The sequence below is a fragment of the Heloderma suspectum genome, chromosome 7 (genome assembly GCF_057233095.1).
Source record: "Heloderma suspectum isolate Gila_16-S chromosome 7, 16-S_ref, whole genome shotgun sequence".
Taxonomy (NCBI): Eukaryota; Metazoa; Chordata; class Lepidosauria; order Squamata; family Helodermatidae; genus Heloderma; species Heloderma suspectum.
In genome coordinates this window covers 8,272,526-8,287,920 of record NC_139464.1, presented here as the reverse complement: position 1 = coordinate 8,287,920, position 15,395 = coordinate 8,272,526, and the positions used below count along the sequence as shown (strand labels likewise).

Here is a 15,395-nt window from a genome sequence, read left to right as displayed (position 1 = left end):
TAGAGGCTTATCAAAATTAGGGTTACCCGGTTACAAGCATTAATTGGTAATATGCCTGCCTATTAGACTGATGCACAAGAGAGATAGGGCCTTTTCTGTGGTGACCCCATCTCTATGGAATAACATGCTATGGGATGGCTGTCTCCCTGTGGCTTCCTATCTAACTGTTTTTAACTGGGACTTCCACTCTGCTTTTAAATGAATGGATGCCCTTCTTTATTTTATAAACCAGAGTTCATGCTGTTATTGTTATTTCAAATATTGTATACTGCTGTTGACTTTTAATTTAAATAAAATTGAATGTTATATTTTATAGTTTTAAAATGTTATCTCGTAAACTTCAAGGGGGCTTCATCTTAAAATCCACAGTATAAACATGTTAAATAAATAAACAATCAACTAAAGCTCAGTGAGGTCCAGTTTAAAAGCAGCCTAGCGTAGGAAGGTACAAGAATTTCATTTCTGCTCACAAAACATGAGGACATGCCATGTTCACAAATGTGAACACAAGCAGGAAAATGTGTTCTCTGAAAATGTCTGCAAATTCTCAAACATGCGCCCATGTTCAAATATTGCACAACACCCCCTGACCTGAAAAAACAGTTTGCAACTTTAAAAATGCACCATTTCACACTTTAGTCAATGAGAGAAATTTGAACAACTTTCAAAATCTGCGCAAATTTGGATTGTTTTGTGCAGCTTTCCAGTTTACTCATGTTCATTTTGCACTATTTTCCCATTTGCACAAAATGAACAGCTGTCAGGGTTGGATCGGAGCCCATAGAGCCCCAAAGTAGTTCTGATTCTGAGGAAGAGATAGAAACCGTGGGAGAGGAACCTGCTCGCTCTTCAGAGGTGCAGCTGGAGGGACAGCCCCTCCTGGTACACATTCCTGAGAGTGACAGTGACCCTGGCAGGGAGAGGGAGGTGCAACTGGAGCTTCTGGATGTGAGGCGCTGGCGCAGGGACAAGAGGGAGATGGAGGGCACCGGGAGGAGGTGCTCAGCCTGCTTGGTGCGACGTCAACAGCTGTGCCCCGATGCCCCATGGGAAAGAGGTGGACTTACGCCGCCTAGCCCTTAAGTTCAGAGGCTTCCTGCCTTTACCTCCAAATGGAGATCAACTGATTCCTAAGGCTAGAAACCCCAAGTAGGCAGTTCTCTAAAGTTTCCCTCATTAGGCTCAGGCAATTAGCGTCTGTAAGCATCATTAGGTTGAATGGAAATAAAGCCTTGGAAAAGAGTCCTATCATCTGCGTGTTGATTCTGGCTACTTGAGGATTTCAGAAGGGAGCAGGGGCGCTCCTGACAACAGCTACCACAAGTGAATGTGTGAAACAAAGCAAGACGAGCATCAACTAAGGGCTTGGGGGATCTGGGCAATTGCAAACATCACGTCTTCGGCCTAGGGATGTCAGAGGATTCCACCATGGACTCCAGTGAGGCCAGATTCTTTACAATCCGGCCCCCCGGAGTCCGTGGAGGAATGGCCTCCCCCCACCGCCACCCCACAGAATCCCCCTGGGACAGACCTACCTGGAGGCGGCGGCGGTGGCGGCAGTGGCTCCAGCAGCGGCGGCGGATGAAGCGGCGGCAGCAGCCCTGGGCACTGCCAGGCTGCTGCGGCCGCAAATGGCGGCTGTAGTAGCGCCCGCCATTTGCATCCCTACACTTGCCCATGATAGGCTGCGTATATATTTACATAGCCTATCACGGCTAAAGCAGGGACGCAAATGGCATAGCAGCATAGGATTTCCAGAATTCTGCCCCTGAACTTTGCCATTTCCCAGAGTCAATATTGATGTGCACTTTCTACCCACGTGCTTTGGCCCTTCAAATCCTGCCTCCGAACCCATTTCCTGCAGTAACTCCTAGCTGGAGTTTGCTTTAGCCGGGAGAGGGGTGCTCCTGGGACAGAGCGCTCGGTGAGTTATTTAGTAACACTTCCCAACCTGGCAGGATTAATTAGCTCACACTCCATATCGCACTTTGAAGAGGGGAAGGTGGTGGGTAATATGTATTATTATCACTCCAGGGGACTGATTGCTGCCGCCTCAGGCGCACTTAGCCACAGGATGGTTTTAACGAAGAATCCAACACTCCTCTCTGCATCGGAGTGACTGAACTGTTTCTGCTTGACTTACTGGGGCAGGGAAGTACAACTAATCCCATCTCTGGGGCAAAAGGGGGGAGGTGTGCACAACTAGGGTACAACTTAATGAAAGTGGATGGTTTCCTTCCAAGCATTCTTATTGCGATATTGCCTTTGTCTCGGAGGAAAAGCCATACTCTGTGACGGCCCCATAAGGTTTTTACACTTGAAAGGGTGGGGAATGCACAGGAATACCAAAATGGTGGTCAGGCTGCTATATTTATCTCAAAGGAAACAAGCAAAAACCTCGATGCATCCTGCTCTATAAGAATTTTGCTGCCATTGTCGGCTAAAGCTGCAGCGCTTAGGACTGCGGTCGCCTCCGAACTCGGAGGCGACCGCCTATCAAAAGCAAGGCAGGAGAAGCATGGGGGGGGGATCGTTCCCTCCATGCCTCTCCCGCCCTGCTTTTTCTGCTAGATAGCCATTTTCGGCTGTCTAGCTGCGGGAGGGGGGCGAGTGGGAGAGGAGGCTGCTGTATGAGTACAGGCAGTTCCTCTCTTCCCACCTCAGAATGCCCCCAGCCCCTGTCCAGCCACTCCACACTCCTCTTCCGATGAATGCCTCGGAGGCAGCGCAGATGTGCAGGGAAGTCGGTTTTCCAGGAACCGACCTTGGAGCACAGGCTCTGAGGTCAGTTCCCAGAAAACAGCATATCCTATGGTCATCTAGCCACCATCCAGCAGCCATAGGATTGCTCCCTTATTTGCTCATTATAAAGGCACCATATCAAGGAAATCCTTTCCTTGAGAATTTCCCCAACACTTTCGGGGGGCCGAATGCGTCTGCACTCGGCCTCCTGAAGTTTTGTGGAGAAATTCTCCCTAGGGAGAGTAGGGATGAGTGAATGAGTGATGTTCGATATCACTAGGGTTTTCTGAACATCATCTCACCATTCATCTTGTGCCTGATTCCCATTCACATTTGTGATCCCTTCTCTAGGGTTGGTGGAGAATTTCTCCCCGAAACTTTGGGGGGCTGAGCGCCAACGTGTTTGGCCCCCCGAACAAGTTTCGGGGAGAAATTCTCCGCACCCCCCCTGCCCCCCGCACCCCCCCCGGGACAGGACATACCTTTGGCGAATGTCCCTCCCGGTGGCGGGTCCGGCCGGCGGTTCATCGGGTCTTCGTCCGGGGCGGGAGCGGCAGCCGGTCTTTCGACTGGCTGCCGCCGCCGCCATTCCAATAAAAGAAAAAAAAAACGCCCCCGTGATAGGCTACGTGACGATTAACGTAGCCTATCACAGCTAGATTTGCAAAGTCAGCCATGATAGGCTACGTAAATCGTCACGTAGCCTATCACGGGTGACGATTAACGTAGCCTATCACGGCTGACTTTGCAGATCTAGCCGTGATAGGCTACGTTAATCATCACGTAGCCTATCATGGGGGCGTGTTTTTTTTTTAACTTTTTAGTTTGCGGCCGGGCGAGGCGAGGCGCCTCCTCCCCGGCCTGAATTTCGGCCGGGCGAGGCGGGAAGCCTCCCCCCCCGGCCTGAACTTCGCGGGGGGAGCAGCGAAGCGCCTGCCCCCCACTGCGAAAAGCTTCGAGGACAGGTAAGTGACTTTCGTCCATCCCTACCCTACTCACACTGCACAAATTGGAAGATTGTGCAAATCAAGCAGTGAGATTTGTGCAAACCTCCCCGGCTGTGCGCACATTTCCTAATTTGTTCCAATCAAGGAAATCCATGGTGGAAAAGCACAGACATATATTTGGTCCCCACAGCTGTCTTGTGACACTACTGTGGGGATGTGAGTGTGTGCATAGGGCAGGGCGTTGCAAGGGAGAATCAGCAGGGAATCAAAAAGTTCACCAATTGTACTTTGCAAACCACCCCACAACCAGCCCACTCTGGGACAGGAAATAACCTTGGTGGTGCTGTTAGGACTGGGCTTTCGGGCCAAATCCAGGACCTGGAACCCAGAGGGCCCCCAAAAGTGGCAAGGGGCCCATGAGGGGAAGAAGCAAACTCAGTTTCTTTCCTACAGTCATGATGGTCCTATGATTTAAGTGAATTTAAAATGCAAAAATGCTCGAAGTGTTGTTTTTATTTATTACATTTCATTTATTTATTGCATTGATATCCCACCTTTTTCCCACTTGCAAGGAACCTCCAACAGCTTACAGGGTCCTTCTCTCCATTTTATCCTCACAACAACCCTGTGAGGTAGGTTGGGCTGAGAGTCAGTGACTGGCCCAAAGTCACCCAGTGAGCTTCATGGCCGAGTGGGGACTAGAACCCGGATCTGCCGAATCCCAGTCCGACACTCTAACCACTATACCTCACTCACTGCTACTGCTGTGGCTATAGTTTTTAAACAGGGTTGGCGAACAGTCTTGCCATTGTTCGAACGTATCAGGAATACAGAAGCAGTGGTAAAGAGAGCCAGTGTGCTGTAGTGGCTAGAGTGCTGGACCGCCCCAGGCTCTAAATTACTATTCTAAGATCTCTATTAGGGAACACAATCTGCAGGGCTCCCTTCTATGTTGGCTTCTAAGAGTGAGTATCCTGGCAGAGCATCCCTAGCTCTGCCCGATCCAACTTGCGATGCACTCTGGCATCTCTCTCAAGTAGGGATGGCGGAGAATTTCTCCCCGAAGCTTCGGGGGGCCGAGCGCCAATGTGTTTGGCCCCCCGAACAAGTTTTGGGGAGAAATTCTCTGCACCCCCCCTGCCCCCCGCACCCCCCCGGGACAGGACATACCTTTGGCGAATGTCCCTCCCGGTGGCGGGTCCGGCCGGCAGTTCATCGGGTCTTCGTCCGGGGCGGGAGCGGCAGCCGGTCTTTCGACCGGCTGCTGCCGCCACCATTCCAATAAAAGAAAAAAAAAACCCGCCCCCGTGATAGGCTACGTGACGATTAACGTAGCCTATCACGGCTAGATTTGCAAAGTCAGCCGTGATAGGCTACGTAAATCGTCACGTAGCCTATCACAGGTGACTTAAAAAAAAAAAAAAAGCACGTACAGATAATGGCGGCCCCCATAGGGAGCCGCCATTCGCGTTCCTTATTTGGTCGCTGTAGTCTACATAAATCTTTACGTAGACTACGGCGAAAATACGGGCAACGCTATTTGCGTTGCCCTTATTTTCGCCGTAGTCTACGTAAAGATTTATGTAGACTACAGCGACCAAATAAGGAACGCGAATGGCGGCTCCCTATGGGGGCCGCCATTTGCGTACACACTTTTTTTTTTTTTTAAGTCACCCGTGATATGCTACGTGACGATTTACGTAGCCTATCATGGCTGACTTTGCAGATCTAGCCGTGATAGGCTACGTTAATCGTCACGTAGCCTATCACGGGGGCGGTGTTTTTTTTTTAACTTTTAATTTCGTGGCCGGGCGAGGCAAGGCGCCTCCTCCCCGGCCTGAATTTTGGCCGGGCAAGGCGGGAAGCCTCCCCCCCGGCCTGAACTTCGCAGGGGGAGCAGCGAAGCGCCTCCCCCCCACCAGGAAAAGCTGCGAGACCAGGTAAGTGACTTTCGTGCACCCCTACTCTCAAATCGTGACCCTCTTCTCCTCCTTGGAAACTTGGGTTCTCATGGTGGAGGGGGGAGGCAGTGACTCAGCCTGGACCATATGTTTGTCAAGGCCTTGGAAAGATTCTCTCTCAATCCCTGGGGGCTTGGGGGGGGTCCTCCCCCATTCCCTGATCTAGCTGTTCTAGCTGTGATTCAGAATCGGAGTCCCCAGACATCTCAAGAGGCCTGGGCTCAACCCTGACATCATCCCTGGAAGATGAGTGGCTTTGTCCAAAGTGTGCATGCTGCCGACTGACAACAATTGGCCTTGTTATGAAGCTCTGCCAACTGAGCAGGGGTTTCATTTTTGGACACAGGACCCTGCTTTACTGTGGAGATGTGGGAAGTGGAGATGCACTAATCCTCACTAGTTAATGCAAATTAGCACATTTCTGAAATGTGCACAAAATCAAGCCTGGACATTTGCACGAATTGAACATGGGCACACGTATGTGAATTTGCAAACTTTTTCTGTGGGTGCATTTTCCTGCTCATGCTTGCGTCTGGCATTGCATCGGGGCATGGATGCATAGTTTGTGAGCAGAAATGAAATTGTCGTACACCCTGGTTGTCTCACTTTCTACATCAACACGCTATGTGGTCCAGGGCTGCTGTCGGCACATACAATCCCTGGGCATCCATCAGCCTCTTCCCCAGTACCCCAGCGGCACCCACTAGAGACGGGTGAATCTGGGAAGGTCAATTTACTCAGGTTCTCAGTTAACTTCATTCCATCCCATTTGCACATCAGATTGTGGATTATTATTTTTTTCCAGTCTGTGCAAAAATTCTTGAGCACATTTTTCAAAATATACACACCTCTTGTACACTTTTTAAATAGCATTTTGAGGCACACTTTTTCACATCTACACTTTTCAAAGGGATTTTCCCACTGAATAAAGCATTTGTGTGTGTTTCTCAAAATATACACTTTTTTTGTACCCATCGCTACAACTGAAAGCATTTTTTCTGCACCCTTTTTCGAATGTTCTCATTTTATCTATGCAGCAGTAGCGGTCATAGTAGTATTTCTGTGTGAAATACATTGCACATTTTGGAAAAGTATGGCTAGCAAGGTCTAAATGTGTTCTGCTTCGTGTTTAGGTTCATGCAAATTGGGTGAGTGAACTGAATGAATTTCTCATACATCCTAACACCTGTCCTGCACCTCTTTATAATTATTTTCCCACTTAGGTGCTCCAAACAGCTCCTGGCAGATGGATCTAACTGCCATTTTAATTTGCCACCATGCTCTTAATGTGGCATCATTCAAAGGCATTGTGGGATATTAAAATGGCACACACATACACACCTACACACACACCCCCCCGCACTGCTCAGAACACTGCTGCTGTTTGCTGCCACCACTGCCAGACAAACCCACCAACACTAGAGGGGGCCCACAAGACACTTTGGCCAGGGCCAAGGTTTCTACGGAACTTGTTAAATCCATTCCATCTACATTTCATGCAATGTCAGGCATCTTTCATTCTATCCTCCGCTCATCTTAAAAACAAGAAAAGAAGAAGAATTTTGTTCTACTTGCACTAATTTCCATTACTGCTAATTTGCATTAGTGCTAATTCAGATTAACTAATGCACTTCAACACAATAACACAAGAGCACACTAGCGCTAATGCGCACTTGCACAGAAGTTAGTTAATGCAAATTAGCACTAATACGAATCAATGAAACTACCTTCCAAAAAACTGGTCTGTAAGCCTGTGGAATCCACGTGACTCTGAAAAACCCAGTCTGCTGTGGAATACATAGATTGGATTCATAGAAATACAACAAAGTCATCAAAATGCACTGTGGATTTATCTGACAGCCCTACCAGGACCCCCCCTCAAATCTGGTGATCGCTGTGATTCCCACAGCTGTCACCTGTAGCCAGCAGACCTGATGATCTGTTGGGAAAATGCCAAAGGAAAGCCAAACAGTTACATGTTGGATTCAAAAACTTCTATTGAAAGGCGGGATATAAATACTTTAAATTAAATCATTTAAAAATGTACTAGACGAAAACAATAAATGTATAGGTCTCATTTCAAAGAGTAATATAAGCCAAAACTTTCACACACAGAAACAGGCCCCTGTCCTGAGGAGGGTACAATCTAATTTTCAAAAATTAGGGGAAATTAAGAGCAAAGGCAACATGGAGAAAGGGGAAAGGCAATACTAACAATGGATAAATGTGAGCAAATGTAGTTAGGCATAATTAGGAATTGAGTCATAGTGCAACAGCTAATTAGGGCAGCTGCTTAGATTTGTAGAAAATAAGCATATGCTAATTTCCATGTATTGATGCCAGTTTGGAAATAATTGCTATTGCTTAAATAGAAATATGATACATATGTTGATAGGGAAGACTGTGACCTGGTGACCTGTGTACTTGCAGGCTGTTGAGGTGCGAAGCATTGATGGGTGCCTGTCTGCTCTTCCTTCGTTCTTATGGATCTTTTTATCTTTAAACCAGACTTTGACTGGAGGCCCCTTCAGAGCCAGGGTGCCCTCAAACAGAGGACAGACCTCTGCAAACTAGGAGACATGACCATCTGACAACTAATTCATTATTAAATGAATTATTATTACTTCGGCAGACCTTCCGTTTTTAGAACTCTTGGTCCTTTTGCTGACTTTTGTATACTGTTTTTAAGCAGTGTTGTTTTAAACTGTGTTTAATTGTTGGATTCTTTAAAAATGTTTCTTAGTTCAAAGTTATTTTTAGGTATATGTTGTTTGTATATACTGTCCATACACTTTTATGTGAATGGTTTTTAAACTTTAGAGCCTCGTGTGGCGCAGAGTGGTAGGCGGCAGCATTGCAACTGAAACTCTCCCCATGACCTGAGCTCGATCCCAGCGGAAGCCAGGTCTCGGGTAGCCGGCTCAGGTTGACTCAACCCTCCATCCTTCTGAGGTCGGTAAAATGAGTACCCAGCTTGCTGGGGGAAAGGTAGTCACGACTGGGGAAGGCAATGGCAAACCACCCCACTATAGTCTGCCATGAAAATGCCAGCAAAAGCAGCGTCCCTCTAGGGGTCAGTAATGACCCGGTGCTTGCATAGGAGGAAACTTTCCTTTCCTTTTTTAAACTTTGTACATTGTATTTTAATGTTTTAACTTTTGTAAACTACCCAGAAAGCTTTGGCTAAGGGGCAGTATAGAAATGTTGTTGTTGATGATGATGAATAGAATTTCAATCCCAGCTATCAATATGATACCCAAAGCAGGTAACAACTTTTAAAAGAAGAGGAAAAGACCATCAGTATAATGCTTGTAATAAAGCACAAGCATTAAAAAGCAAACACAAACACAAAAACCCCACAAGAGCAAAATGGTTTAAAAGTTTTAAACAGTGGATATGAAGCAACAGTAAGTAACAGGCAGCTAAAGTCTAGGGATATATGAGAAATTCATTTCAGTCCTTTTTGATCAAAATTTATCCAGTTCGCAACTTCCGGACCAAACACAGATTCAGATGCAATCTATGGTTGAAGTCTGTACATTCCCAAGCTGGCAATGTGACTTGTGGACTCAAAAACATGCATTTGACAGCATGCATGCATTTGAAAAATGTGCACAAATATGTGTACTTTTGAAAAGTGGGCACAACTTCTCTTTGAACAATAGGAGAAGATGCATATATTTCAAAGACGTGCACAACTGCTGTGTACATTTGGAAAAATACGGACAGAGATAAGCGTGGATGTTCATGAGGAAAGAAAAAAAGTTTGCAATCTGATATGGACTCAAGTCAGAACAAGTTACAAGATGGAATGTGGAAAACCTCAGTGAACTCGAGTGTTGCTCATTCACACATCCTTACTAAAGTACCATATTTTCCAAATGCCTTTTGAAATGCAAACTTCTTTCCCCTCCATTTGAATGTCCCAGGAAGGAAGAGCAACATTCTTCTCGGGGAGAGAACTCTGAAGGCTGGGAGGCATTGCTAAGAAATAATCTCTCGCGTGGCCACCTTCCCCCTCCCCCTGCCCTGCACCTCAAAGTGCTGGGCAGCTTGGAGTTGGACCTCCAAATGTGATCTGAGAAACCTGGCTAGGCATGGGAGAATTGGTGAGGTTCATGCCCTTCACAGGGTTGTCTGAGTTCCACCATGAAGCTTGATCCACCTCATTCCCATTCACGATTGTGAGCAGGCACCCAAATGCATACTTTTCCTCACTGACCCCCCCATGTGCATTTTTAACGTGTGCATTTTTATAAAATACACATTTTCCAAAGGTGGTCACAAGCTTGGGGATGTGCAAGCTTTGCCTGCAAAATGTGTTCATGTTCAGGGGTGTGACTGGGGCAAGTTCTACTCTGAAAGAATGCAAACAAAATTATCATATATCTGTAGACCTGGCAGGTTCAAATGCCACTGCTCAAATGGACTACATATACCTGCATTACCCTAACTTAATGGCTCAATATATAAGTTTCCTTGGTGAGTCCTGGTTTCAACTTTTCAGCGGCTGAAAAAGAAAATAAAAAGGTGCATAAAAAGCATCCTTCATTTTTCAAACGATAAATTTCAGTGAAATCCCAAACTCTGGCACTCACAGGCCACTAACCAGTAATGGAATCCCAGAGCAAACTGAAGTGGAATGATGTCGGGGGAAATGCTCATTCGTAACAGCTCGTAAAACTGGCAAAAGGCCCGCAATCGGAAACATGGTGTTTAATGCCACAGAAAATGCACTGAATGATTTTAATGATCAGGGCCTGAGATGGGGTGGGGAAGGGAGAATAAAGTCTGGAATCAATAGAGTTTCTTTCTAGTAACATTATCATCAACAAGAACAAACAAGAACAATGGATGATTTTAAATCAGCCTTCCCCAATGTGCACCTTCCAAATGTGTTGGGATATATCTCCCATCATCCCCAGGCAGTATGTCCATTGGCTGCTCAAAACCACCTCAAAGCAAAACTATCTTAGAGTTACTAGCTCTAAATAGCTGATTCCTTGGGGAGATCAGACAACCCCCCTCCCTCACAAGATGGATGAACCAGTGTGAGGTAATAGACTTGATGTATGGTGATGCTCACCTCTTGGGTCATGAGGCTCATAGCTCTAATACCCCTTCTTACATCCTGGAGAAAAGGAAGAGCCATCCTCCTAGGACATGGCACATAAGCCGCCACGATAGTCAGTCAGTGATGCCACAGAGGGCCACAATGTGATGTTAGTTACAAGCAAGGGAGGTGTGAGTTGGGTGCATACAGTACATGGGGTGGTATGGAGGGGAGCCAGTGGAAAAATATGGAGAGCTTGGAGGGAGAAGCAGAAAATCCCCTAGATACTTCATACCAGCCTCCCCGCACCTGGTGCGCTCCATGTGTGTTGGACTATAACTTCCGTCAACCCAAACCACCGTTGGTATTGGAGCGAGTGGCTGCTGTACTCTATGGGTGGTCCATGTACAACAAGGATGCATGTAGCACAGTCTTGGCATGGCCATTTGGGGAGCCTCTTAGGGCCAAGTTTGGCCCCTGGCCCTGAGGTTGTGTACCTCTTCTGTAAACTCTAAGATAGTCTAAAAGTAGACTGTAAGCACATCGGGGACAGATACCTTTTTTGTATGATGTTATTATGAAAAATCAACCCTGAGTGCTCATTGGAAGGACAGATACTGAAACTGAAGCTCAAATATTCTGGCCACCTAATGTGAAGAGAAAACTCTCTGGAAAAGACCCTGATGCTGGGAAAGACTGAAGGCAAAAGGAGAAGGGGACGGCAGAGGATGAGATGGCTAGATAGCATCACCGATGCAATGAATATGGACTTGAGCACGCTCCGGGAGAGAGCGCAGGACAGGAAGGCCTGGCGTGCTATGGTCCATGGGGTCACGAAGAGTCGGACACTACTGAACGACTGAACAACAACAACAAATTATGAAAACTGCCATGTATATTGAATATTGAGGGCACTGTCTAAATAAATTATTAATGAATTGCAAGGAAACAGATTTAGGCAAAAGATTAGGAGAGACATCTAATGTTAGGAGCTGTCTGACAGTTGAACAGGCTGCCTGGGGTGGTGTGTGCATGTGCCCCCCTTCACTGAAGATATTTAAGCAAAGGCTGCATGGCCATTTGCAAGGGCTACTGTAGTTGTGGAATTCCTTCACTGAGCAGGGAGGTGGACTAGATATCCTCCAAGATCCCTTCCAACTCTGAAAATCTATGATTCTATAAAGTCTTCTCTCAGGGACCCTGGTGAAGAGTCCCTTCCCCAAGGCATCATGGAGCAAAAGGGAGTCATTAAGTAATGATGCACAGCCAGATGATGTACTGAGCTGTACTTTAGTGTCAGGATTGAAGTGTGTACTGTGTCTTGAGCTGGTGACCTGGAATGTGCATTTTTTAAAAATTCAGAATTGTATTTAGGCCACCATAGGTTGGAGTCCTTAAAAAGTAGTAGTAGTAGTAGAAGAAGAAGAAGAAGAAGCAGCAGCAGCACTGAACACAGATGAAAAAGCAGAAACAGGAGGAACTGGATGGTGATGCACATCTCTCAGATAATTATTTGTAAAAAAGCAAATAGACGAGGTGAAACTTAAGTGGCTGTTGGGAGAGTGCTTTAATTAATGAACTGAAAATAGCCGAATGCTTGACAATGGGTTCCTTTGTCAGGGGCACTTGTTTTAAATGCATGCGTGTGCATGTGTATGCTCTCAAATTTTCAGTTGTCCCTGATGAAGACCAACATCAAATTACTTTGGGCTATTTCTGGGGTCTCCAACATGGTAGCCATGCACACCTCTCCTGGTACCCTCCAGTGGCCCCCTTCCCCTCCTGATTTTAATTTAATTTCTTAAGATATTTTTCATTAAATATGGGGAAGGGAGGGAACAGGAGGCTGGCATGCTGCAAAGTGAAGTTCTGGCCTCCAAGGCCATCAGTATTAGGGTTCAAAACAGAGGTTGTGTGTTTTCAAGCTCAGACCCCACCTCTGCATTGTACTTACGCTCTTGAGCAAATTTTCTTTGAATTCTCACCAGTTTGCCTTCTGGGAAATGACTGTTTTGTGACTGGTCATGCTCACCATGACAGACATTTTATGAATAGTACCCCCCCCCCCATGGCCATTTTGTTAAAGCACCCAAAATATTCTTTCAAAATTCCAAATGTGCCCACTGAGCCAAAAAGGCTGGGAGTCTCTGGGCTTTTTAATTGCCACCTGCTTGGAGTTCTTCTCTTCTCTTTGCCTTTTTGAGCAACAAGAAGTGTGTCACCTCACTGCTCTGGAAAAAGATGGAACTCCAGGGGGACCAGCTACACGAGCCAAGGAGGCCTCCTTCCTCAAATATGCCAGAGAAGACTATAAATAATGCCATCCAGGTGAGGCTATTTTACTGGGCTGAACGACAAGGGGAGAATGCTCATGTTGTTTGGTGGCTTGTTTCTACAGCTCACCATTTTTGCCTTACTTTCTCTTGCTTTCCTTTTGCCCATGGGAGCTGGGTATCACCAAGACAGATGGACAAATATACAAGAGGGAAGCTTTCTGAAGGCAGACAGGATGGGCATGTATGGGAAATTCCTTTCAATTCATTTCTTAATCAAGTTTTATCCAGTTTGCACTGCTCAGACTGAAGACAGACTCCAATTCGAATGCCATGTTTGATCCAAGTCCATATATTTCCAAGCTTGCAATGAGATTCACAGACACGCCCCCCCCCCAATGCATTTGGCAGCATGTGTACAACTGGAAAAAAAAGTGTGCCTTTGAAAAATGTGCACAAACATGCTTTAATCAATGGGTGAAGAATGTGTACATTTCAAAGATGTGCACATTTGGGAAAATATGCACTAAAATACACACACATTTTCATGTGAAAAGGAAAACAAATGTTCACAACCAAATATAGATGTGAGATGGAATGAGCTTCAAGGTGGAATGTGGAGAAGGTTGCCAAATTCAGGTTTTGCTTGTACATATCCCTAGGAAAGGGGAGGTTTTGCTTTGTTTCTTTTCCCCCAAGGAGAAAAAACTCACCATACAAAACAAACTTGAAAATGCTGGAGTAATTTCGGCTCTGCCCTAGAATTAGCTACTTTTCTGTCTCAGTGGCACTTCAATCCTTGCATAGCAGCCGGTTTTTTTTTTTTTTTTTCCAAATTGGCAAATATCCACAGGCAAATATCCTTTTATGTATGTATGTATGTATTTAATCTTGAATTGTTTGGAAACTAGAATAGAAGTACACACATACACACCCCGTTGCAGCAGTAGTGAAGCTGATTACAGGAAATAAGGATGCAAAGAATCCGGTCTGATTCCCTCACTTCTCTCCCCTTCTTAAGTTTTTGTTTTATTCTGAATTAGTATTCATTTCAAGGATGGCAAGGTGTGACGTGCCCAGCTTCCTGCCTGTCTTAAGAACAGCTTGGCTTTAGAAGGGGCGGGGGAGAGAGAGACCGCTTTGCAAATTACATAGAAACCTTTAAGCCGAGTCCTTCTCAAGGAAAAGGTGCCACTGAGGGACACTATGGTGAAGAGAGGGGACCTAGAACAGACACATCCAGATTTTTATGAAAGGTTTAAACTGAGAACTGCTACATATGTTGCAAAATTCTTCTATGGAAGGCACCTCTGTGTACTAGGCCCTAGAAGTGGCCAACATGCTAGTAAGGGGAGTGAAGCAGACGGGAGACGCACGCCTTTACTGGAATGCATAGAGGTGGCATCCAAGGTAGCAGAAGACTGAGTTAGCACCAGGGAGCCTGAAGCACCCAGTATGATGACACCAACCCTGCCTGCCTGCCTCCAACCCCACCGGTAGGGTTTATGGCATATTAAAGTCCAGTTGTTATTGACGTGCCAAAATTGTGGCTGAGATGTACCACATCAGACTGCAGGTGGGGAGCTTACATGATTGAATCCTCCTCCATACCAAACAGTCCCTGCACAGAGAAAGGCAGATGACAGGAAGAATGGTTCTAACATGTCTTCTCACTAGGGATGTCGGAGAAATCCGCAATGGGATCAAATGACTTCGAATGTCTATGAATCCGACACACAGATTCTGAATCAGACCAGCTTTTCCTGAGTCGCCCAGGTTCTATGGACTTGTGTACCAGATTCTTTCTTCTTCTTCTTCTTCTTTTTTAACTTTCCGTAATTTTATGCAAATTTAGTCATAGAAAAATACAATACAAGAAACCACCGGCCAAAAATGTGCATTTCCCCCATAGGCTAAAGCATGAAAAAAAATGCACATTTGGGGGAGATTTGCACATTTGGGGGAGGATTTGTGCATTAGGAGGATTTGCATATTTTTGCAAGTGCAAATTTGCACAAATATGGATTTGCACAACTTCAGGAAACTGGGAAAATCAGATTCCGCCAATGAGCAGACAACAGAACGAAAGACACCTGACAATCTGTAAAACTCAGACAGAATGGATTTCACAAAATCCATACCTCTCTATTTCTCACCAATGTCTTATGCTGAGTAGGAATGTTCTCCCCCCCACGAGGGAGAATTCTACCATGTGGGCCCTCACCTACCACCTGAAGTGGTAGGTGAGGAACAGGAACAGGTCAACCCCCTCAGTGAGAAATAGGCATAACGTTCACAATATTTTTGAGTCAGGAGCATTTGAGGAACTCGATGCTAGCAGGATCTGATAGGAAGGACCTTACCGGCACCTCCCAGATGACTATGCAGATCGGAATGTAGCAATGCATCAGCTTCTGCT

General features: G+C 46.0%; 1 protein-coding gene across 1 annotated transcript in view; it reads right to left on the bottom strand.

Moving 5' to 3' along the window:
* Positions 1–15,395, bottom strand: part of PLXNA4 (plexin A4) — an 820,970-nt gene that overhangs the window by 179,487 nt on the left and 626,088 nt on the right. The gene's annotated exons all lie outside the window — the stretch shown is intronic.